Source organism: Theobroma cacao, chromosome 4 (genome assembly GCF_000208745.1).
Source record: "Theobroma cacao cultivar B97-61/B2 chromosome 4, Criollo_cocoa_genome_V2, whole genome shotgun sequence".
NCBI classification, from domain to species: domain Eukaryota; kingdom Viridiplantae; phylum Streptophyta; class Magnoliopsida; order Malvales; family Malvaceae; genus Theobroma; species Theobroma cacao.
Genome location: NC_030853.1, coordinates 17,460,087 through 17,468,667, shown reverse-complemented (window position 1 = coordinate 17,468,667; position 8,581 = coordinate 17,460,087).

Sequence of the window (8,581 nt, the reverse complement as noted above, 5' to 3'; positions counted from 1 at the left end):
CTTGTTGCTTTATGCTTTTATCATTCCAATAATTCAGTTCATTTTACGTAAGAGCAGCACGATGCAATCCAACCACTCTGAAAAGCTGTGCTTTCCCTTATAAGAGAAAGTAGAGTTAACCAAAGAAGAAAACTGTGTGATAGGGTTCTTTATCTCTTATTAGAATAAGCATATTTGCTACTATTTTAAGCAAATAATCACCAAGCTGATTTATTTTCCAGCCTAGCTATTTCTATAGAAGTTCAGATAAATTTGTGCATTAGAGGAACATAGTTGAGCCGCCTGCTGCATGTGTATAAGCAATAGGAATATTTTTTTTCTTCATTGGTTCTCGTCGAAGGTCATATTGGTTCCAGATTTAAGTCAATATTGGCCTTGACATACAATGAGAAAGCACAAAAGTTTGGACACTGGAGTTGTCCAGAATCTTCTTATCAGTTAATTAATGTATAGTACTTTAAACATCAAATTCATGAGATCAATTTTTAAATATATATGGCCAGCCTTTCGTTTGTATATCTTTTTCAAACAATTACAGTGTAGTGTGTAGAAATTGTCGTAACGTGCGGGTCCAAGAACCCGACCGCCAGACGTGGATGAGAAAACTCACCAAAAAATTTAACTAGGAGTCGCCACCAATCTTTTTTACTAGGTGCGATTGGCCACCCATTGACTCGATTCTAATTGATGAAAACTTAAACTAATTTTTAGCCCACCGAAAAGAACCTTAAACTGGTCTACGATTTTCTAGATCTAGACTCGGGAGTACGGTTACGTCCGGGGAAGGATTAGCACCCCCGAAACGCCCGTTCCATGAATGGTACCATTCTTAGATTATCCTATTAGGCTTTAATTTTTAAATTAGCTATATTTTCTTAGTTATTATTCACTTATTTTTATCTCCTATTCAACCTAAAATGGAATGCAAATGAGAGGCAAGATGCATGGCGTAAAAAAATACCGGACAAATAACTTTTTATAGAGGATATTTTCCCGAATCTGCCCATCATACTGGTGAGACTCGGGGTATTCTCTCACCTAGGGAATTATTCGAGAAATTCACCTTTGCAAATTCGACAAATAATTTTCATCATCGGGGTCATCGTACGTTTTCTTTTAAAATAATATTTTCGTGCATAATTAACCTAATTCGGGTGAAAACCTTTTATTAAAGATGTCTCTCGAGCCCTCCCATCATACTGGTGGGACCCGAGGATACCTTTCCACCTAAGGAACTTTTCGAGGAATACCCGCCTTCGCAAGATCCTCGAAAGATCCCATCATTAGGGCTTAAACTCGAAAATAGAAATATTTATATGCAATGATATGTATGATGCAATATATATATGCTATGCTAATGCAATTATCTATATTTTTTAGTTATTATTAATTAATTATTATTTTTATTTTATTATATTTTTTATTATTTTCTATTTCATTTCTAATTACTATTTTTTTACACCTTACATTTTTTATTCTAAGTTACCCTTATATTTTCCTTTTATAATGAGATAAATTGTTATGATTCCATTTAATGCTTAATTTTAAATTAGTTGTTATCTTAGATTTTTTATTATTATTTATTTTTTGTTTTTTATTTTTTATTTTTTGTCGTGTGTATTGCATTTTTACAAATTTATTATTTACCATATATATTTGAATTATTATTATTATTTTTTATTTTCTTCTTTTTTTAATCTATTATTTACCTATTTATTATTATATATATTTTTGAATGATTTTTGTGTTGTTAAATTTTATTTATAAAAATTTCGGGATCTTGAAATCAAGACCCTCCCATCGTTCTGGTGGGGTCTGAATTTGGATTCCAAACCTAGGAAAAATCGACCTGAGATTGCGACTTCTCGCGTCCCAACTGATCGTCCCATCATCGGTATATTATTTATTATTCCTATGATTAATATTATGGTGCCTTGACATTCAATCTATATATTATCATAACTATTAATATGGACCCAAAAACAAAGATTTTATTTTTTGCAATTAATGTTTCCTTCATCACACTATTTTAACTTTTGCTAACAAATATTATCTATTTATCTATTCCTCTTATACTTTGTTGTATCATTTTTTATTTTACTTGTTCTCTTACTTAATTTCTATTGATTGCTTATTTATTCCTATGTCTTTTCTTTCTTTCTTTTTTTTATTTTCATCTTGTTTTTCTCATTTCTTTTGTATCTAAGCCAAATTAAAGCTATCACTATATTATAATTTATTATTTATTTATTTACTTTATATATATTTGCAAACATGTACATCCTTCTAGATCTTAATTCTCTTTTTATTTATTTATTATTATTATATTTTTTATAAATACTATGCCTAAACCATTTAAGTTCACTTTATACAACCAGATGATAAAGTTTAATCAAAGAAAACAGGCTAATCCCCAAAACAAACAATCCATCACAAACCCAAAAAAAAGAATAAGGTTTTTTACCTGATCGAGCTTGATTAACCCAGACTACTGCCGGCCCTGGCCCGCCTTGGGGTGGGATTGTCTGGAGTTTGGTGTGACAGCTCCCAAACAATGAAGACGGCGTCGTTTGGTGATGGAAGGGAGACCTTGGCAAAACGGTGTTGTTTTACCAACATTTAAACACATTTAAGCTTTCCTTTTTCTTTCCTTTCTCCATTTTCCCCCTTCTGTTTCTCTCTCTACCGGTCGGACTCTTTCATTTCTCTCTAACCCCCCCCCCAACTTCTCTTCTCACCTTTCTCTCTCACCCATACACCGACGACTCCTTTCGCTCTCTCTCACCATCGTTCCTTTTTCCTTTCTAGCCTTCCAATCGCCGGCCACCCAAAATGGGACCTTTCTTTTCTCTCCCTTAGGCGTCGAACCTCTCTCTCTCTCTAGCTTACCTCCTAACCAACGGTAAACTCCAAGCCCTTTTTTCTCCTAGCCGGCAACGAACCCTCAGCCCGATCAGTCCTCTCTCTGGCCGGACTCTCTCACTTCTCTCTAACCCCCCCAACTTCTTTTCTCACCTTTCTTTCTCACCCATACACCGACGACTCCTTTCGCTCTCTCTCACCACCGTTCCTTCTTCCTCTCTAGCCTTCTAGTCGCCGACCACCCAAAATGAGACCTTTCTTTTCTCTCTCTTAGGCGCCGAACCTCTCTCTCTCTAGCTTACCTCCCAACTAGCGGTAAACTCCAAGCCCCTTTTCCTCCTAGCCGGCAACGAACCCTCAGCCCAATCAGGTGCTTCCGTTCTCTTCCCTGCATTGGGTCTAGTGGCGCAACGGTCGAGCTTCCTCTCTCTCACTCTTCTCCTGTCATCGATTTTTCTCTCTCCTACCGTCGATCGTCTTTTGTCGATCTCTCAACTACAGCCGGTCGACTTCTCCCCATTGCATATTTTTCATATTTTTCTTTGATTTTTCTATATTTTATCTATTGAGAAATTTTTTTGGGTTGTTGTGGCTGCTAAACTAGGATTTTTTTTCTTTTGCAAGTTGTTGGTTTTTCGTTTGATCCTCGGTTGCTTTCCCCGAATGCTACAGTGCCCCCTCCCCTTTATACCCGGTTCTTGGGCTCTTTAGGGGGCACGCTCCACTACCTTATTTCTGAGCACTGGGGGGCACATTCCACTACCCTGCCAGACGCGAAAAATTCACGTCTGGCAGGGTAAGGGAGGTGCCTGGCAGGGTGCGTCCGCACCCTGCCAGTCGTACCTCTCTCCACCCTTTTTCATTCTTTCTTTATTTTTTAATTTTTATTATTTTTATTTTTCATTCATTTTTTGTTTATGATTTTTAGTGTCTACAGCTGCCCCTCTTTGAGCATTTCAAAAATTCGAAATAGTGCAAAGACGTATACACTGTATTTGACTAAATTCTTTAATTCTCTTACCAATTTTTTTTTTTAATGAAATCCTCAAAACTGAGACAATGCGACTTTTAAAAATGAACTCCTCAAAACTGAGGCCACGAGACTTTTAAAAATGAATTCCTCAAAACTGAGGCACCGAGACTTTAAAATGAACTCCTCAAAACTGAGGCAACGAGACTTTAAAAATGAACTCCTCAAAACTGAGGCAACGAGACTTTAAAAATGAACTCCTCAAAGCTGAGGCATCAAGACTTTAAAAGTAAACTCCTCAAAACTAAGACAACGAGAACTTTTAAAAATGAGCTCCTCAAAGTTGAGGCAACGTACCTTTAAAAATGAATTCCTCAAAATTGAGGCAACGAAACCTTTTTCCTTTTTTGAAATGGTGAAAAATAATCAATTCCTCATCTGAAATTTATATAATTTTAAAGATGAATTTCCCTCTTTTTCAATTGTTTTAAAATTTTGAACATGGCAATTCATCTTCGTCAGTTTTCTTTTTTTGGGTGTTTCAGAGCCTTCTCTTTGATCAATAGGGGATGAATCGATCACGCTTCCGATCTCTCGTCTTCCCCAATTCATTGCTCATAACTGTTTTCTTCCTCTATCATATGCATGGTCCAATCATTCTTCACATTTTTACTGTGCTCCATTCTATTGCTAATTCCATTTCTTTCTTTCTTTTCTTAGTCTTTTCTCTTTTCTTTTATTACATTACTAGACTCCATTTCATTTCCTATCAATTATGATCCTTTTTCTAAATATTGCAAACATTTCTTACTTTATCATGCTTTTTATTAAGTATCATTCCAATTTTATGACAAATGCAATGCAATGTACTCATATCTCCTTTCTTGGCAAAATGGAAATGATGGCATTGTTGGGAGCAGAAAGGCTACTTTTCATTAGAAAAAAAAGAAGTTTCTACAATCAAGCATAATGACAAGGAACAGGGGAAAATTGATTAATACAAAAGGGATACAGTTCTTTCTTAATGACTGTTTCGATAGATATTAACAGTAGTCTCGAAATTTTATCTTGAAACAGGCACATTTGTCAGCTCCCTTGTCTTTTGCATGAACATCTCGGATCATGATCTTCGCCCTTTCTATGTTAAGCTTTTGTAGTACTTGGACCTCCTTCGTGTCTAGACCGCCCTTTCGGGTTTTCGCCTTAAACACATCTCCTAGATTCAAGCCGCCTTTTCAAGTTTTCAACTTGAAAATTTTCTTTTTTTCTTTTTTTTATGCAAAATATTTCTTAACTACATCGGCATTCACCGAGTTGGAAAACTCTCTTCCATCCTTCTCTGCCAAAATTAGTGCTCCTCCTGAAAAAGCTTTCTTCACCACAAATGGTCCTTCCTAATTCGGTGTCCATTTCCCGCAAGGATCATGCTGGTTCGGGAGAATTCTTTTCAATATTAATTCTTCTTCTCGGAACTGTCGAGGATGTGCCTTCTTGTCATATGCCCTCATCATTCTTTTTTGATATAACTGCCCATGGCAAAGTGCCGTCAAACTTTTTTCTTCTATGAAATTCAAATGCTCATAACGAGCATTAACCCATTTGGCTTCTTCCAATTGTACTTCTTTAAAGACCCAAAGGGAAGGGATTTCTACTTCAATTGGCAAAACTGCTTCCATCCCATACACCAAAGAGAACGGTGTAAGTTCGAACTGTTGTGCGATAAGCATGCAAAGCAAAGGGTAACTTCTCATGCCAATCCTTGTATACACCTGTCATCTTTTCAATTATCCTTTTGATGTTCTTATTGGCTGCTTCTACCGCTCCATTCATCTTTGGGCGTTAAGGCGTTGAATTGTGATACTTGATCTTGAACTTGGCACAAACCTCTTTCATCATCGAACCATTGAGGTTACTAGCGTTATCCGTGATGATCCTTTTCGGGAGACCATAGCGGCATATTATTTATTTTTGGATGAACTTACATACCACTTTCTGGGTCACATTGGCATAATATGTTGCTTCTACCCACTTAGTAAAGTAGTCAATTGCCACCAGAATAAACTGATGCCCATTTGATGCCTTCGGGGTTATCAACCCAATCACATTCATGCCCCACATTGAGAATGGCCATGGTGATGTCAATACATGCAATGAATTAGCAGGGGTGTGGATTCTGTCCGCATATATCTGACACTTGTGACACTTTCGAGTGAAATCTGTACAATCTGTTTCCAACGTGAGCCAGTAATACCCTGCTCTCATGACTTGTCTTGTCAACTTATGTCCACTTGCATGTGCTCCACAAATTCCTTCGTGAACTTCCTCAACTATTCTCTGAGCTTCGGCTGAATCTACGCATCTCAAAAGCATTTGATCCTTACTTCTCTTGTATAAGATGTTCCCATCCAAGAAGAAATTCATTGCCAACCTTCTAATGGTTTTCTTATCATTTTCTGAGCTTTGATCCGGGTACTGCTGAAACTTGAGATAATGCACAATATCATGGTACCACGATTTCCTGTCTATTTCTTCTTCTACACTGGAGCAGTGTGCGGGGCACTCTCGAAGATTAATCATGATGGGTTGAATCTTGACATTGGTACCAACTTTGAATATTGCCGCCAGCGTGGCTAATGCATCGGCCATTTGGTTCTCCTCTCGGGGCAAATGGGTGAAGCAAATCTTATCAAAATTTTCAATTAGCTTTCAAATATACTTGTGATATCGGACTAACTTCGAGTCACGTGTCTCCCATTCTCCTCGCAACTAATAAATAACCAAAGCAGAGTCCCCATACATTTCCAAAATGTGAATTTTCCTCTCGATTGCTGCCTGAAGACCCATGACACAAGCTTCATATTCAGCCACATTATTGGTGCAATAGAAGTTGAGTTTAGCTATGACGGGATAATGATCTCCTTCTGGTGACACTAACACGACCCCTATGCCATGCCCCAAGGCATTCGAAGCTCCATCGAAAAACATCTTCCAATTCTCTTTCTCCGATTTCTCCCCACTTGTTTGGCATATTGACATCAAGTCCTCATCCAGAAACTCAAACTCCATTGGTTCATAATTCTTTTCCACCCTTTCTGCAAGAAAATCTACGATTGCACTTCCTTTGAGAGCTTTTTGGGACATATACACAATATCATATTCAGACAATAACACTTGCCATCTTGCCACTCTACCTGATAAGGAGGGTTTCTCGAAGATGTATTTAATAGGATCCAACTTCGCAATGAGCCAAGTGGTATGATATAGCATGTACTGCTTGAGTCGATGCGCCGTCCATGCTAAAGCACAACACATCTTTTCCAACGAAGAATACTTGGACTCGTATTCAGTGAACTTTTTACTCAAGTAGTAAACTGCCCTTTCTTTCTTACCAGTTTCATCATGCTGTCCTCACACACATCCCATAGATCCTTCATTTACCGTCAGGTATAAGAGGAGGGGTCTATTAACCACAGGTGGTGCCAATACTGGCAAACTCAACAGATATTCTTTAACCTTGTCAAAAGCAACTTGGCACTCCTCATTCCATGCCCCAGGATTATGTTTGCGAAGGAGTTTGAAGATCAGGTCACATTTGAGTGTGAGCTATGATATGAATCGGGCGATATAATTTAATCTTCTCAAAAATCCTCTAACTTCTTTTTGCATTTTGGGAGAAGGCAAATTATGGATTACTTGAACCTTATCCGGGTCAACTTCTATTCCCCTTTCACTGACGATGAAACCCAGTAGCTTTCTTGAAGTGACTCTAAAAGTGCACTTTGTCGGATTTAATCTGAGCTGAAATTTTCGTAACCTCTTAAATAATCTTTCAAGATTGGTCGCATGGTCCTCTGTTTTGCGAGCTTTTACAATCATATCATCCACATACACCTTAACCTCTCTATGCATCATATCATGGAAGAGAGTCACCATAGCCCGCTGATAAGTTACCCCGGCATTTTTCAAATCGAATGGCATTACCTTATAACAAAAGGTCCCCCACATAGTTATGAAGGTAGTTTTCTCTCTATCTTCTGGTGCCATCTTAATTTGGTTATACCCTGAAAAGCCATCCATAAAGGAAAACACAGAATGACTGGCAGTATTGTCAACAAGGGTGTCAATGTGGGGAAGAGAAAAATTATCTTTTGGGCTAGCTCTATTCAAGTCTCGATAATCCACACACATTCTCACTTTCTCATCTTTCTTAGGTACTGGGATAATATTTGCAACCCATTCAAGGTACTTAGCTACTTCCAAGAATCCTGCATCGAACTACTTTTTCACTTTTTTTTAATTTTCAACAGCATTTCAGGTTTCATTCTTCTCAACTTTTGTTTAATCGGTTTGCATTCAGGTTTCAAAGGCAGTTTATGGGCTACAATGTCTGTATTGAGTCCTGGCATATCTTAATAGGACCATGCAAACACATTTACATATTCATGGAGTAGCTTTATTAGTTTTTCTTTTTCCATTGGCACCAACGTTATACTAATTTTAATTTCTTTCTTATTTTCTTCATTTTTCAAATTAATCGTTTCAAGTGTCTCTTGATGTTAGACAATTTGTCTCCCCTCCTGTTCTACTAGTCTTAACAAGTCCGGAGTTAAATCATAATCCTCCACGTTTTTTGTATCGTCAAGTTCACTAACACTTGTACCTTTTTCGAAATTAACTTCAAAACCACTGTCATTATCATCTTTGCATTCATTATTTGGAATCTTGGAAGGTAAAGGGGATTGAAATATG